Here is a 17,401-nt window from a genome sequence, read left to right on the forward strand (position 1 = left end):
AACGGCCACCATGGATTTCAAGGAATTCTTTCTTTCCTTTAATTGTAGGGTTTATCCCAGGTATAAATGCCTGAGTAATACATGATGTCTCCTCTTTAACTTGAGGTGACTGGAATAATCCTAAACACATCGTTTTTATGATCTTTCATTCCCTATCACGTTTGAAGATGGATATACATGATCATTTGGAAGTTGAGTTTGGGAATTTTCACTGAGGTACAATATACAAAGTTTTACACAAAACACCTAATTTTCTCTTTCCTTCTTGGTGCATGTGATCTTAAAATGGTTTTGGCTAATATGAATAACTCTCTTGTCAGTGTTCTTGTGAATGGGTCCTGGTGCACATGCACACATTTCCTTTAAATTATATACTTATGATCATCGCCGGGGGTCTCTTACTTTACTGGGTTAGTCAGTCTTCTCTCTAAATTGATTCATGTAATTAGCACTCCTACAGGGAGCCTATTGGAATTCTGTGTGTCCACTACTCTCTCCCACGATTGATATTCAGGGAAACGGTGCCAGACCACTGAGTAGGGATGAGCCCCACACATCAAATGCAAGGAAACTCCAGCACAGGCTGGGGCTCTTAGAGTGCAACAAGAGGAGTCCCCCTCTGGCTTTACTGGTTTGTGAAAGTCAATTCTGTGCATCACTTCCCGACTGCACCAGGGCCACACGCTGGACCTTAAACTTGACCATGAAGGGAGCATATACACCAGAGAAATGGGCAAATGCCATGAGTCAGCATTTTTAACAGCAGGCAAGTCCAGCTCTCCCTTCAAAGGATGTCTTGGCTCCAGGAGGTATTTCTGAGCAGACTGCACAGCGGCATCTGATGACAAGTGGAAGGCTTGTGGGGCCCAGAGAGGGTGTTAGGGCATCACTTTGGATTTATCTTTATCAGGCTTGATTGTTGTTATTGTTGTTGTGACAATTTATTAAAAGAGATTGCCTGCTCTGCAGTCGCGAGATGGAGATTCCTTAGTGTCCTTCAAGGTATGTATTAACTAGCAATAAATAAAAATTTATCACACAAACACGTACCAGAGCAGATGTGTCCGGCGATGGCGACCCAATCAGCATGCAGGGGATAAGCAGATTTCACGGAAATGGGGAGAGACAGGAGCCAGTCAAGACCCTCAGCTGTGGTCGGGAGGGAACATCCTGCAGCTTAATGGCAGAGGAGCCCAGGCATCGTCCCTGCACGTGAGCACCGCCTCCTCCGCGCCACCGTGGCCTGCACACGGCTCACACAGCCTGCGCCCCAGACGCTTCTCCAGAAGCTCCGGGGCACCCAAGGTCACTTCCCAGGCTCTGCCCCCGGGATCCTTGGCTTGTTCTCCTGCGTGGGCCTCCTGGCTGCACCTTGGCGGTTTGCAGGGCCGTGTCGAGCCTGGAACAGCAGCACCCCGAGGACCACCAGGACCACACCAGCCACGCCCATCCGGATGACATTCTCCACCGTGTAATGCTGGGGGTGGGAGGCTGGGAATTGTGGGCAAAGAGGTTACAGAGGTCAGCGCCGACCGCAATCACCCCAGGATCCTAGATGTATACCCTGAGTACCCACATTCCCCTGACAGGATAGGACCCTCGACCCGGCCCTGTGGCTGAGAATTGCTCCTGTTCACCTTTCTTGGGGGCCAACTGGTTCTGGGATGTTCTGATGGGGTCAGCTGCCCCTGAGGACAGTAAAAAGCGGGGCTGGATGAGGAGTTGAGGAGCCTGGGCTCCGTGGCCTTCCAACCCCCCCATTTCTCGTGAGATGCCCGTCAAGCCGCCTGACCAGCCCTCCCTCTGCTGCAGGAGGACCCACTCTGCTCCCATTGGGTTCCTTCAGTCTCCCTGTCTTTCCAATTCATGCTTTGCTTCTGAGTCTGTTTGGAGCAGATGTGGCCCCGAGAGCTCAGGCCTCAGGGGAAAAACGGTCTCGATACGGAAATAACTGAGCTCTTGTCCTGTTTATTCTTGGGTCGGGCACCATGTGAGCTCTCTCTTCTGGATGTGAGAACTTCCCTTCACTCAGCGGCTGGGCAACCAGATCCTAGGCTGAGGGGCGGGCCTCGGGGTCGCCTGAGTGCAGGAGCACAGAGGGTTAGGCTCTGCCCCAGGTCCCCCCACTGCACTCCCACCCTGTTTCCTCCCTCTCAGGGCTGCATTTTAATCACCACCTGGAGTTGCCCATCTACTTATTCTGCCATTAAATCATACTTCACAGAGTCAGGCCTACTCGCAGGGGACACACACAGACAGATATGCATTTTCTGAAGGGTGGTATTAATTCAGATGGGCGTGCAGTGAATTTCTGCTTTGTGAGTGTGGTCCTGTGTGCGTCTACCAAGGCAGGCCTGTTGTGAGCAGTGCCACAGACACAGTCACACTTGACATGACATTTAAGCTGATTCCTGAATAAGAGACGGTGCCCCAGAGGGTCGCATGAAGACCCAGACAAGGCACATCGCAGGCTACAGGAAGAGCGGGTCCCCAGATGGGTCTAAGCATGTTCTTCAGGAAGGAAGGAAGTCGTGTCTGCGGGATGGAGGGAGGGGCCAGAGGAGAGGCGGGCGCTGGGCGCTGGGCGCTTGGGGCACGTGAGTCAGGCGAGGGGCGCAGGCCAGAGGAGGAAGCCCACCCTCCTCCTCCTCCACCTCACCTCTTTCTCGCGCCATGAAACTTTGGAAACTGCTGCACATATTCAAGGAGAGAAGACTAATCGCTTGTCTTATATCTTAAAAGACTATCTACCTTTCCCATATATAATGTCCAGAAAGAGGAGGGCACAGTTCTCGTCTTCAAATCATTAAGGCACAGAGAAAATCAGTGCTGTTGTAAAACTGGGTGGGCACAAAAAAATAGGGAATCCTTCAAATTGACTCTACCCTTTTGACATAAAAAAATATTAAAGGTCAGTCTTCTTACAGATCTCCATATGAAGCACTGAAATAGGCTTATACTTTTCAGAAACTATGAATGAGTGACAGACATAACCCTGTAGGGTTAGCATCCTAGTATTTGATACCAAAAGACTTTTAAATATATCTCACCATGATTATAAATCAGAGAAAATGTAATTGTTCAGGAGGCATACAATTGTCTGGAAAAGAAATTCACAATTTAGTTTTTCAAGAAGTTTTTTCCCTAAGGAAACCCTGCTGAAACAGAGAAATGAAGAGAAATGGTAAGTCCATAGTGCTGTTGCAGAAAACAGATTTTTCAGTGTGTTTGCCACAGGGTGACTTGGGCTAACCATGGGGATGTTTCCTTAAAATGACACTGTTACATTTAGCATTTTACATTGTCGTCATTATCAAGAGGTATTTGATGTCAGTGAATTTGGTGCACAATGACGAGTGAAATTTCAGTTTCCTTGGGGTTGGTATAAGTGTTATCAGTAAAGCAGTGATCAATTGAAAAGTGATTGATTTCCGAGGGGTCTGGGCAGATGGCAGAACAGGAGGCCACTGTGACAGCCCCCTCCCAGCACACACGCAGGCAGCAACCATGCATCATGAAACTCATTCAGAAAACGACCTGAGGTCCCGCAGAACGGACCTTCCCCAGCTGATGCCACAGAGGAGGCCACACTGACAGTGTAAAAGGGGCAGAGCTGCTTGGGCTCCAAGCCCAGCCCAGCCCAGTACCTGGAGGGAAGGAGGAACAGGGGGGAAGAGGGATAAAGCCCAGGAAATGCTTTGCCTGGCCCTTGAGAGCGGCGCTGGGAAGATGAGCTCCAACAACTTCAGGCTTAAGCCCGCGGGCTTCCCTGCACCCCAGCCTTCCCCTGTGCAGGCACCTCTACAAGCGACTCCCACCCCGGCACACCCGGGGACCAGCCCCACCCTGACAGAGCCCCCAGAGCATCCCCAGCCCCAAGGAGGGGAGGAGGTGGCCCCACTCAGCAGCACACCTGTAGGAGATCCAACCAGGCCTCCCGGGCACCTGGCCAGGAAGAAACCCTAATCAAAGTGCAGCTGCAGTGGTTGGGCCGCCAGTGCCGCCAGCCGGGCAGAGAGGCGGGCTCCCCCACAGCCCACTCGCAGAGTCAGGGCTCAGACACACAGGAGGGTGGAAAGAGCCTGGCAGGGGATCCCCCTGGGGCACCTGGTCCTCATGGCAGGGATATTGCCCTTCTGGGCAACACAGGATGCCTGTCACATCAGACCACTGCTCTGAAGTCCGGGTGACACTGCCCACCTCCCTGATACATGGAAACAGATGCAGAGAGCCAGACAGCATGAGGAGGAGAGGAACACGGGCCAAGTGAAAGGAGAAGAAAATGCTAGAAGAACTGCTAAATGAGGTGGAGATAAGCGATCTACCCAATAATTAGCTCAAAGTGCTGGTCACAAAGGTGGGGAGAGGAGTGGATGAGCTCAGACAAGATTTCAGGGACGGGATAGAAATGTAAAAATGAGCTGCTCAGAGCTCAAGAATACCACTGAAATGAACAGCACAGAGGAGGGACCCCGCTGCAGGTCTGAAGGTGCAGAAGATTGGGGCAGTGATCGGGGACACAGGGCAGTGGGAGGCACCCAGGCAGAAGAGCAAATGGACAAAAGCATTCAAAAACCTGAGGGGCACGTAAGGAACGCCCATGGGACCACAGCAAGGACACTGACGCCGGCATTGTGGGTAAGAGGAGAGAAAGGGCGGAGGACATATTTGATGAAGTTATAGCTGAAACTACCCCACCTGGGGAAAGAAACAGGCATCCAGGTCCAGGAGGCACCAAGAGCCCCAAACAAGATGAAGCCAAGGATCCTCACCAGGACACAAGAAAACTAAAAAGGCAAAGATTAAGGATGAAAAAGCACCTTCAAAGCACCAGTAGGAGAGGAGACATTCCTGGGCCAGGGGAGCCCCGTAAGGCCGTCAGCTCATTATCAGCAGAAACTCCACAGCCAGGGCGGAGGGGCTTGATGCACTCACAGGGCTGGAAGGACAAAACCTACAGCCAGGACTCCCCTGCCCGCAAGGTCATCGTTCAGATTGGAAAGTGAGAGAGAATCTCCCAGACAGGCGACAGTTAGAGGGGTTCACCACCGTTACACCGGCCTTACAGAGATGTTAAATGGACTGCTTAAAGCGGGGGGGCATAAGGAGACCTAGGAAATTCAGAAAAGGGAAAAATATCACTGGTGGGAAGAGCACGGAAGGTCGCAGATCCGTCAGGTACCAGCTAGGATGAAGTTCCAAAGAAATAGCAAAATCACTTCCATACACTAGGCAAGGGATATACAAAATAAAAAGATGTAAGTCATGGCATCATATAGATAAAGAGGAGGGTGAATAATAACAGGGTAGTGCTTGCAGAACGTGTTCAAACGTAACGACCCTCAGCCTAATATAGACGATTCTGTATATGATACATAAAATATGTAAGATGCAATATATGACACACTGTAAATGGCCATGCCACCCCACAATCTACACACGCAGTGCAATCCCTACCCAGATTCCAACGGCATTGTACACGGAGCTGGGGCACATAGTCCCCACTGTGCTTGCAGCCACAGAGCACCCCCGGGGCAGAGCAATCCTGAGGAGGAGGAGCAGAGCTGGAGGGACCACGCTCCCTGGCACAAACGCTACGAAAGGCCTGTGATAATCAAAACACTGTGTGTGGGACTGACCCCAAATATGTAGAATCAAAGCACAAGACTAATAAGCAAACAAATGAAAGCCCTAAACAGACTTAGACGGAAGGTGTGGGGACGGGCGAAATGCATGCAGGGGATAAAGAGGGAGAACCTTCCAGTCATAAAATATATAAGTCACGGGGATGAAAGGTACAGGACGGGGAACACGGTCGGTAATCCGGGAATCATTGTGTGTGGTGACGGTGGCAAGTGAGCGTTTATAATGCACACGAATGTCAAATCCCCACACCGTAAACCTGTAACCACTATAATATCACATTAACTACTCTTCAAGTTTTCTTAAATGGAAAAGCCCAACTGATTTCTTATGAAGGTAAAATACAAATAAATTTTATAACAAATAAAAATGTAAAATAAATAAAGTGAGGTAACTGAAAATAAAATTAAGTAAAAACCATAAAGAAATCACACAAGTGGCGAGGTTACCTGGAGAGCCAGCCCCGCCCTCCTCGGTCTCAGGGGAACCCTGAGCTGGGAGGCCCAGGGGCGCAGAGGGAGCCCTGCAGGGAGGGACCCATGGCTGCTTCTCTGTAGGATGGCGTCAGGTCGGGCTGCACACCCAGGGCCTCCCCTTCTGATCTGGACACTAAGGAGTGAACAGGGCCCCCTGACTTCCCACTGTGTCTGCTCACGACCTCCTGGGTCACCCCCACCTCCCTCCACCTGTCCCCACCCCATCTGTGCTGACACTGTGGGATTGGGGCCCAGGGGGACACCTCTCTTCCATCCCTCCTGGGCTAGGCTTCCTCTGAGGTCCCCCTGCACCCCTCATTCATTCCTGTCCCAGGCCCTCTTGAGGATTGGGACCAGAGCTGACCCAGCTCAGACAGGATAGGTCAGGGGCCCCTGACCTGAGACCCGGAGATCCAGGGGGTCACTGGGCTGTGACAACAGGTAGGGGGTGCTGCTCTTTGAGCTGTAGCACCTGTAGGTGCCCCCGTGGGTTGAGGTCACAGAGCTTATGGGGAATTCGGCCTGGCTCTGCTGTGCCCAGTTCTTTGATCTGAGATGGAGGTGGGGCTGGGCTGCCCCCTCCTTGGACAGAAGGAAAGTGTCTCCCAGGCTCCATGAGTTGCATAGCAGGGTCACCTTCTCCCCTGAGGCCACTGTGGGGCCTGGCTGCACCGAGAGGGAGGGTCTGTCTGGGAGCTGTCCTAGAGAGAGGAAGGTGGGTGAGGGGTGCTGCTGCCCTATTCTGACAGAGCCACCAGCCTCTCTGCCTCTCTCCCTCCCTGGGGTCCCCACACTCCAAAACTGGACATCACCACTGGGGCTCCCGGCAGGCCCTGTGCAGAGTCTGGGCTCCTGACTGAACCGCCGGCTCCTCACCTGCCACCAGGACGTCCAGGAGGTCCCTGGGGGGCCGACCACTCGGAGGAGAGGCTGTATCCCCCGTAGCACCTGTACCAGCCCCCGTGTGAGGGTTTCACAGAGCCCAGGGGGATGTGGGCCTGGGGCTGCCGCACAAAGCTCTGGGGGAGGCCTCGTCCCCCATCCTGAGTGGAGCAAACATGTCATGGCCGACATCAGAGTGACACCGGGGGGTCAGGTTCTGCCCAGGGGTCACAACAGGGCCCTGTTGGCTCAGGAGGGAGGGCTTCCCGGACACACCTGGGGAAAGACCAGCAGGCATGGCAGGGGCTGCTCCCCAAGTCCCCTCCCATCCCGACCCAGGTCTCACTGTCTCCCACGCACTGTGTCTCTGGCCCAGGGGCCCCGGGCTTCCCTCAGCCCACCCCCCAATCTGGGCTCCCCTGGGAGCAGAGCCTCCTAACCTGTCTGGTGCCTCCAAACCCAGAGGGGGCAGGGCTGGTGAGGACCTGGGACCAGGAGCTCCAGGGGGTCACTGGGCTCCGACCACACCTGGAGGCTCTTCCTCAAATAGCTGTAGCATCTGAACATCCACCTGCGGCTGGGGGTCACGGGGCCCACGGGGAACAGGGCCTGGCGCTGCCCACCAGGGAGCTGCTGTGCATCCAGGGTCCTGGAGGGCTTGTGTTCTCCATCCTCAGTCAGAATGAACTGTTTGAATCCCTGCCGTGAGTGACACTGAAGTGTCACATTCCCTCCTGAGGTCACGACAGGGCTGGGCAGGGCTGAGAGTCTGGGTTTCCTGTAGGTGCCTAGGAGAGGGGAGGCGGCCATGATAAATGGGGCTCACGTCCCCACACACCCCCAGGGCTGGGCTGGGAGAGGGGACACCCGAGAGCAGACCCCCTTCCTGAGGGCAGAGCCTGGGGTTGGGGCCTTGAGTGGGTCTCACCTGTCACCACCAGCTCCAGGGGGTCACTGCACTCTGACCAGCCAGGGGGCTGTGATAGGAACAGCGACACGTCCCTGTGCGCGGCCTTGTCATGGTTTGGATGGAGAACGTGGCCTTGTCCCCGGGCCCCAGTGGCCTCTGCAAGTTCCAGGTTACTAAGCTTCCCTCTTTCTCCAGATGGTACTCCTGGGCCCCCAGGGTGCCCTGACACCAGATGGTTACGGGGCTCCCCTGGGGGACCACAGAGCCTGGCTCAGCCCAGATGGTGGGTTTGGGGGGGGGGGTCCCTGGAAGGAAACCAGAGGCTGGGTCCCAAGCCCTCCCACCCCAGGTCCCCAGCTCAGCCCCAAACCTCCCAGATGCCCTACTGCTCAGCCCAGACCTGCAGGTCTCCATGCCCAGCTGCCCAGGGGGGGCCCTTGTCCCCGTGAGGAGGAGGGGGCTGGGCCCCTGGGGACAGACACACCGGCCTGCATGCAGGTCCTCGGGCCCACAGTCAGCCCTGGGAGAGAGTCCGGTGAGGTCCCTGCCCTGGAGCCCGAGCAGAGCCCCCCTCCCCGTGAGGCTGCTGAGCCCCCGGGTCTCCACAGACCAGGCTGGGCTGGGGGATGGGTCCCTCCCTGACCAGGGCGCCCCCAGCGCTCACCTAGGCAGAGCAGGGCTGTGAGGGTGGGCGTCATGGCGGCTGCTCCCTGTGGCCACGGTGCCCGGAGGACAGGCTGACCACAGGGTGTGGCACTGGGAGGAGGCTCTGTGTCACGGGGCCCACATGTCAGCAACCCCTCTAAAGCTGAGAAATGGTCTCTGTAGTATTTCTGAAATAGGCAACCACAGTTATGCAAGAAGGGGAAACTAAAGTTTCCAAAATTGAGAGGGAACCACAGCGGGAGAGGCCAGACTGAGTGGCCTCTGGTGCCGGGCACAGCCCTCGCTCATCAGAGGGGAGGTGTCTTTCTGGGGACAGGAGAGGGGGCCCGTTTCCTAAGGAGGGAGGCTCCGGGCTCCGGGTGAATAGAGGGTGTGTCCCCCCACCCAGGTTTGGGACGGGCGCTGGCACCCCTCTGCCCCCCACCCCCGCCCCAGCACTGACCCCGCCCCCGTGTGGGGGGGAAGCAGGGTCTGTCCAGGGGAGTCTGACAGGAGCGCGTCTCCGGGTCACTCTGGAAGTGACCGTTTCAGGCACCTCAAATACAGTTCTTAAGGTCCAGGTCCGCAGCCATAGATACGTGCTTCCCCATGTCATTTAAAGGTGCTGTGGATCCTATAGCCTGGATTTTCCAACCCATCGAGAACCGATTCTGACGTTCATCACAAGGTCTCTGGAGATGCAGACAATTTTCCTAAGTCATCTCTGTCCCAAGATTCTGCAGATGGAATAGAGAACATTGGGTGTAGACTGTGGGCACGTGGCTTACCTTTAGCCTTCCATCTCATTTTGTGTATATTCTGGCTGAGAATCCTGCCAGGGCCTGAGTTCTTTGTGGGGATGGTTCTGCTTACGGTTCGGGCTGCCTCTTGCTCCGGATGTTCTGTGAGTATCGTGATCTTTTTGTTTGTAATTCACATTCCCTGGAACTTTGTGGGGATTTTTGAGGCTTGTGCTGGGGGAAACCTCCTTCCTCTCCCCAACTTGGTTTTACTTCTTCCAGGCCCCTGGGGCACTACCAGCCTCCGTAAATGTTAAATCCGCATCATTCGGTAAGTGAAAATCTGTAGTGTTTCCAGACACGCGGGTGGCATGAACTCGGGCCACACAGCGGTGTGAGGGCGGGCCCCCCAGACGTGTGCTCCCAGAGGCGACGTTCTTCCCTTCAGCCGGAGCCAAGGCAAGTCGCACAACTTTTTCTGCTCTCTGCTTTTTCATGTAAAAATTATTTTTGTGACCCACCCTTTCTCTGAGGGCCCAGTTCTTTGTGGTTCCTGGTTTTAGGGAGTCTCCAACCCAACCCGAATTTGAGCTCACAGATTTGCTCCTGAACCCCCGTTTTGCCATTTTAAAACTAGAATTCTAGGCCACCTGGGGTTAGCCAGTGCTCCGAGAGCAGCCGATGCCCCTAGTATTTGCTTACCTCCCTAAATCCATGCTCATTTCACTCTGATTTGAGAGGATTTCCATTTGCAAATTCAGTCATGTTTTACTTTTACTTAAAAAATATTTGTATGGAGGTACACACAATAAAATGCACAAATCCTAGTGTACAGCCTGATGTGTTTTGACATGGGTGTACACTCATGGAACGTCTGCTAAGATATCAGACATTCTCACTAATTTTTTTCCCTTTCACCTATTTCATCCATCCCCTATGCCCCTGTGGCAACCACCAGTCAGTTTTCTGTGTTTATCAGCCTATTTCCATTTTGTTGTTCATTTGTTTCATTTTTTAGGTCCTGCATATAAGTGAAACCTTACTGTCTTGGTCTTTCTCCACCTGGCTTATTTCACTGAGCATAGCACCCTCAATGTCCATCCACATTGTTGCAGATAGCAAGATTTCCTTCTTTTTATGGCTGAGTAATATTCCATTGTATATATGTACCACTTCTTTATTCGTCATCTGTCAGTGGACATCTAGGTTGTTTCCTTACCTTGGTTATTGTGAATAATGTGGCAATAAACATAGGGGTGTCTATATTTTTTCAGATCAGGGATTTTGTTTTCTTCAGGTGAATTCCTAGAAGTGGAGTTACTGGGTTGAATGGTATTTCTACTTTCACTTTTTTGAGCAACCTCCATACTGCTTTGCATGGTGGACTCACCAATTGACATCTCCACCAACAGTGCAGGAGGGTTCCCTTTCTCCACTTACTCCCCAACACTTGTTATTTCTTCTCTTTGATAGTAGCCATTCTGGCTAGTGTGAGGTGATATCTCACTGTAGTTTTGACTTTCATGTCTCTGATGATTAGCGATGTGGCACAACTTTTCATGTGCCTGTTGGCCATCTGTATGTCTTCTTTAGAAAAATGTCTATTTGGTCCTCTGTCCATTTTTAAATCTGGTGTTGGGTTGTATGAGTTCTTTATATATTTTGTATATTAACCCCTTATTAGATATATTAATATTAGCCCCTTATCAGATATGTAGTTTGCAAATATCTTCTCCCATTCAGTAGGTTGCCTTTTCATTTTGCTGATGGTGTTCTTTGCTGTCCAGAAGCTTGCAAGTTTGATATAGTCCCACTTGTTCATTTTTGCTTTTGTTTCCCTTGCCTGGGGAGACAGATCCAGAAAAAAAAAGACAAATGCTGATGTTCAGGAGTTCACTGTCTCTGTTTTCTCCCAGGAGTTTTATGGTTTCAGGTCTTATATTTAGGTGTTCAATCCATTTCAAGTTTGTTTTTCTGCCTGGAGTAAGAATAATCCAGTTTCATTCTCCTGCATGCAGCTGTTTGGTATTCCCAACATCATTTACTGAAGAGACTGTCTTTTCCCTATTTGTCTCTTCTTGCCTCCTTTGTCACCTATTAATTGACCATATAGGGTTTATTTCTGGACTCTTTATTCTGTTTCATTGGCCTGTGTATCTGTTCTTGTGTCAGCACCATATATATGGTATGTATGTAATACACATATTATATAATATGCATAAAATGGTTTGTGATATATGTGTATAAATCAAGTAAATAAGGAAAATATTTTGTGATATATATAGCACATATTTAAAGTCCTTATTGTCCCTAAAATGTTGAGTATTTATTAGGCAAAATCCAGACATCCCTAATTCTTTCCGTATTGCTAGCGTGTACATTCTCTTCTTGGTTATGTATGGTGCAATTTAATTATAGCAATAACAGTAAGAAGATATTACTAAAAAATCTAATACTTTATGATGTTAGTAAAATACTTCAACATGGAATGTTTGTTTAAATCTCTGAAATACTAAGAAAAAAGGGTGATGACATTACATCATATCAAAGCTTGGAGAATGTTAGAATCAAAAAAGCAGATTCAGCAAGATGTCAGATTCACAGAGATGTCAGCAGAATGGCACAATACGAGTTCCTACCATTAAGCCCCAAAGATAATTGGTTTGGCAACCAAAGCTGGAGGCGGGTGAACCCCACCTCTCAAATGCTCCCAAGGCCATGTTGCTGACCTGCAACCCATTCAGATTCAGGGACATGATGAGCCTGGAAGCTCATATGGACCCATTTTCTATTCCTCACTACATATCCTGTGATTTTGGGCAATGGGTTTGTCCAGAGACCCAGTGTCTCACCTGTAAAGTGGCTCTGAGTAGACTCAGGTGAGGCTGAACAGGTAGGTGGTGGTCATGTTTTGGGGGAACCTCAGTGCCGACATGGGAAGTGTTTGTTTTACCAGATCAGGAGCAACTTTGGTTGGTACTCAGTGTCTAGGGAAGGCTATGGCCTCCTCCATCCTACTTCAACCCCATTGCACTAAATTTTATGGAAAATAAGCACAGGTTATGAATAGAAAGGTGTTATTTACCACTAACAACAAAAGACTTGCCACTCGACAAATAAAGTCCGTAAGAACATCACCAGGTGCAGATAGCAGCTTCCATCTTCAACAGAACCTTCCCGAGTCTCCTTGTTCTTTACACTGAATTACATGGGAAGGTTTCCCTTCAAATATTTATAGGTCTAAACAGAATTATGTCCCCCAAATAATGATGTTTCTCCTCTGAACTTAATGCATACAATGGAATAACACCGTGCTTAGTATTTCCCTTCGCTATGGTGCTTGAAAAGTTATCTGTATTCCTGTTTACAGTTTTAGTGTGTGCTTTTCCTGATGTGAAATATTCCATTACACATATATAACACACCGTGCACTGGCTGTGGTATCATTTCTGTGGTATCTGTCTACGTTGAACGACATGCCTGTCACTATTCTTTTGGAAGTGCCACACGCTTGCCCACACACGTTCCTGTGTGCAGTTACGGGCTGGAGCTGCGTGTCTTCCTCAAACTGACGGAAGCAGCTTTCAGTCCTCCCAGTATGTGCTGGGATCCTAGGCACTCCGTATTTCTCCTGCAATGGCCCGTTTTCTCCTTTTGCCTGTCATGTGGATGTACTGGGATTTGGGCATCACGATCTCACTGAAACTGTGGCATAACCTTGAGGCAGAAATCACCATGGCCTATAAAATAGAAGAAATATGCGTGCAGCTCAGGGTCCCTGGTGAGCTGGGCTCCGGCTGGATGGTGCACACTTGCGATAGGCATTGTATGCATTCCACCCCAGCTGCACGAACACTGGTGCCTTGAAGTTGGCCATGAGGGAGTATTTACACCAAAGGAACAGGCAAATGCCATGAATCAGGGCCTTGGGAAAAATTACTTTTCAGAGTTGGTTTGCCAGCATGGCACCGAGTCCGTCATCTGATGGAGAGAGAAGCACCCGGTGAGTCCCGAGGGGGATTTAGGAAATGGGTCTGGATTTACCTCTTCCATGCTGGACCCAATTTTCACCCATTTATGCAGTCACCTAACACAGATTCTGTGCTCTGAGCTGAAGAGAAGTACATCAAGGAATGTGGCTGATCAAAATAAGGAAGAATGTGTGTGTGTGTATGTAAATGTGGACTCTGACTTTCAGTGATATGTTTCTGAGTCATGTTCCTTTCTTCTACCTAGCTTTTCTTTTAGAAAATAAATGATGGTGCTGATGGACAGTGACTGCAGTGGAGTGTGTGTGGGGACTTGATAATAGGGGTGAATGTAGTAACCATGATGTTGCTCATGTGAAACCTTCATAAGATTGTATATCAATGATACCTTAATAAAAAAAAGAAAATAAATTATGGAAGATGTACAACACATCAGGCAATTTTTTTAGGATCTAGAATTACACACAATTGATATAACTTCTCATTGCACAACCTCTGTGTAGTCTAGACAGGAAGCTTGATAAGAAACAATCAAATAAAGATATATGATAAAGTAGCATATTCATCTGGACAAAAAGACAGGCATCTGTAGACCTAAGACAGGCTCTGATAAACTGACGCAAGGACCACCAGTGCCCAGTGTGGGGAAGGAGTACTAACAAGGCGTTGTTAGGGAAGATGTTTCGGAAGGGGACCCAGTCCAGCTGACGGCCAGCTGCTCGTGGATATTGGGGCAGAAACCCTGCCTTTCTCTCTCTCCCTCATAATGACAGCGGTTACTGGGGAGCCAGGGCCTGCTCAGCGTGGCCTGAAGTCCCAGGAGAGAGAAAGAAAGGCCCCCTGCGCCTCCTTCCACAGAAATTCACTGGCCCTGGAGTCAGAACTGACCGGGACAGATTCTGTCCTCGCAGGCTGGCAGAACAACGTCCCAGATACGGGTGGGGTTTGTCAGTGGGTCAGTCCAAGAGTGGCTGAGCCAACCAGGGCTCGGCTTAGGCCCCCAACAGTCCTACCCGAAGCTGAGACGCGCCCCGGCTCTTCCTGCTTGGGCTGAGGCCCTTGGAGCCCCGGTGGGGCTGGGATCCTGGAATCAGCACCAAGGACAGGGGCCGGGCCTGGGGTCTCTCTGCCCGCCTCACCCGCCTCAGCGGGCTCCTTCCTCTCTATGGCTACGCTCCACACTGACCACCTGGCAGGGGTCAGTGACCTCGAGGCTGCCTGAGACCGGACGCCCCTCCGCAGACCCCGCCTTCCTCCCCAGCCGCTGTGGGAAACAGCGCCTTCTGTGTACGTCTGGCATGTTGACCTGAGAATCTGGCAAAGCCTGGTGGAACCTGAACCTCTGGGCATGGAGGCCTTGTTACCCAGCAGACATGAGGTTCCTCCGTGGGGGTGAGGGTCTGCACCCCAAATGCTGTAGGAACAGGACAGGGGAGGCTGTGGGGCTGTGGCCCATCTTCGTGTATCATCACCCCAGGGCTTTGCCTCAAAGGTCAGCTCTTTACACCCTCAGTCTCTGCCCTGCACAGCCCGGCCCTGCCTCTGTGCCTCTGTGGGGTGGGGTACAGAGAGAGCATGGGGCTCCCCACCTTCCATCACTCCATGGGGTGGGGTCCCCAGTGGCTGACCTCACGGTGCCTCCTTCCCTCCCACCCCAGCCCAGTGCCCCATTACCTCTGACCTCCACCAGACAGACATGGTTCCTCCTGGCGCCACAGGTCAGCCGAGAGGGAGGGTGGGCTGCACACCCCTGAGGGGGAGAGCGGAGCCGTGTTAGGGGGCTGTCACCCCACACCCCTGCATGCCCCCAGAGCCACAGAAGCGTCTGCAGCAGAGATGAGAAGACGTCACCTCAGGGCCCCCATCGGCCTCTGTGGTCAGCTGGGGCTTGGAAGGGGCCCGCCTGGTCCGAAGGGCTCTACGAAGGCCCACCTGGGAGTGGCAGACATGCTCAGCGGCCCGTTGGGGGATGTTCCCGAGGGTGGGCGTGGGCTGCGGACCCGGGAACCGCGCCCACGTGGGCGGAGGAAAGCAGAAGCGAGACTGGGGGGAGCTCATATGGGGGCTGATCCCGAGCAGCCCTGGGGTTAGAGGGGAGTGTGGGTGGACACGAGGCCAGCGAGGACCCTGGGAGGTCGTGGGCTGGACTGAGGGATGGAGGGGACACAGGGCGGAGGGGCGCTGGGGGCTGCGTGGTCATTGCGTGAACGGCTGTGGGGGCAAGAGACGGGGCTGAGGGCGACCGTTACCTCCTGCCTGGGTGTCCTGGAGGGGTCAAGGGTGACCTCAGGGAACCGGCGTAGGGGGCTGCTGCCTGGGGTTTGTGCCGTCCTCTTCTGCTTCCCCAGGAAAGCGCAGATCCTCACGGCCCCGCACCTGGGTGGTTCTTCTCACACAGATTCCTCCTGATGCGCCGGTTTCTGTGACCAGCACGTCCCCCTCTCTGCTCCTTGGGGCAAATCACTTGCGTCATTTCTGCCTCTCAGAACACCCTGCAAGGCTCTGCACTTCAAACTGTGGAGACGCTACAGGGTTCAGACAAGGATGGCTCTCAGGAAGCTCCCTTCTGAGGACAGTAATGAACATATATTTCCATTTCTCCATAGAGCAATGGAAAGGGAGGCCACGAGAGGAGGCAGCCTTCTAAAGAGCACCCGCCCGTCCAGGAAATGGCTGTGCCACGTTCATATTTAAGGACAGCTGGAAGAGAAGGGTGTGAGCGTCCCCAGTTAGAATGTGCAACTGCCTATTTCTCTTCAGCTCAAGCAGTGTGCCTCTTGTGTGGTGAAACTTGTTTCTAGTTGAATGCACCTTTAGAATTATGTTTTCTTGGACAATAAACCTTTTTTTCATGCAATGCTACTCTGTCTTTGATAATATTGTTTTGCTCTGGAATATATATCTTGTCTGATGTTCACAGAGATGCTCAAGATTTCATGGGTTAGTATTTGTATATATGTATCCTCCTCCAGACATTTATATCCACTATTTATTATAATTTATATGAATTATTATTTACATGGAATGGAAGTATATATAATGTATTTAAAGAGTGTTTCGTATGGACGACTCTGGTTGGGTCTCCCTTTTTTATCCAAGCTACAATTTCTGCCCTTAAACCGGTGTAATTTATACCATTCACGTTTGAAGTGATCATTGCTGTGGCTGGAATGAGTTCTGCCATCTTGCTCCCTTTTTTATTTATGCTGGGGGTCCCATTCTATTTATTTACTTCATCCTGTGTTGTCTACTTTAATTTAATTGAACATTTTTATGATTCCAGTTTATATTCCCTGTACACAAAGTATTGACATATTGTTTTCCTTTTTCTCCAGCAATTGCTAAGATTTCACAATATTCATTTATCACACAGGTTCTGCCTCAGCTATATGACTGGATCTGTAATATAAGAGCCTAACTGTTGTGTATTCTTATTTGTCCCTCCTGTTCTTTGTGTTAAACACACAATACACTGTTGCTCTTTTTGCATATACCAATCAATTGGGTTTTAGGAAAGAAAATTAGAAAACAAGTTTATTTACCTTACCTAGTTCCGTTTCCCTTGCTCCTCATTCCTTATGTAGAGCCGAGTTCCTGACTGACATCCAATTCCTCTGCGTAGACAAGAACCTCCTTAACAATGCTTGTGGAGCAAAAATACATTATAGCTCATAAATTCACCGCTTAGGAAGTGTATATCCCCTGGAATTAGGATTCCCGTTGGATAGTTTGTTTTCCTTTAGGCACGTTCATGTTATCTCACTTTCTGGTAAGTCTGCTACAGTTCTTACCCTCGTTCCTCTGCAGATAAACTGTTTCTTTTCTCTGGGTACCTTCACTTTATCTTTACCTGTGCTGTCATCAGGGTGGATATGATTACACCTAATTTTCTTTTTTTGAGTCGTGACTTGTGTGCTCCTGTTTCAGATCACAATGTCTTAGCCTTTCACTGTTTTTCGTGACCTTGAGAGTTCTGAGTAGTGCTCATCCAGGTCGGTGGAATGTCCTGTAGTTCGGGTTTCTCTGATGCTTTCACACGACCGGACTGGGTTCACGAGCTTTGGGAAGAATATCACAGTGAGGTGCCCCTCCTGTCCTCCCATTAGGGGTGCTGAT

The 17,401-nt window shown here is 51.0% G+C and overlaps 1 pseudogene; it reads right to left on the reverse strand.

Moving 5' to 3' along the window:
* Positions 1–1,072: 1,072 nt before the first annotated feature.
* LOC118910059 (leukocyte immunoglobulin-like receptor subfamily A member 6) lies at positions 1,073–8,719 on the reverse strand (annotated as a pseudogene).
* Between the last annotated feature and the right edge of the window lie 8,682 nt (positions 8,720–17,401).

Source organism: Manis pentadactyla, chromosome 15, assembly GCF_030020395.1.
Source record: "Manis pentadactyla isolate mManPen7 chromosome 15, mManPen7.hap1, whole genome shotgun sequence".
Taxonomy (NCBI): domain Eukaryota; kingdom Metazoa; phylum Chordata; class Mammalia; order Pholidota; family Manidae; genus Manis; species Manis pentadactyla.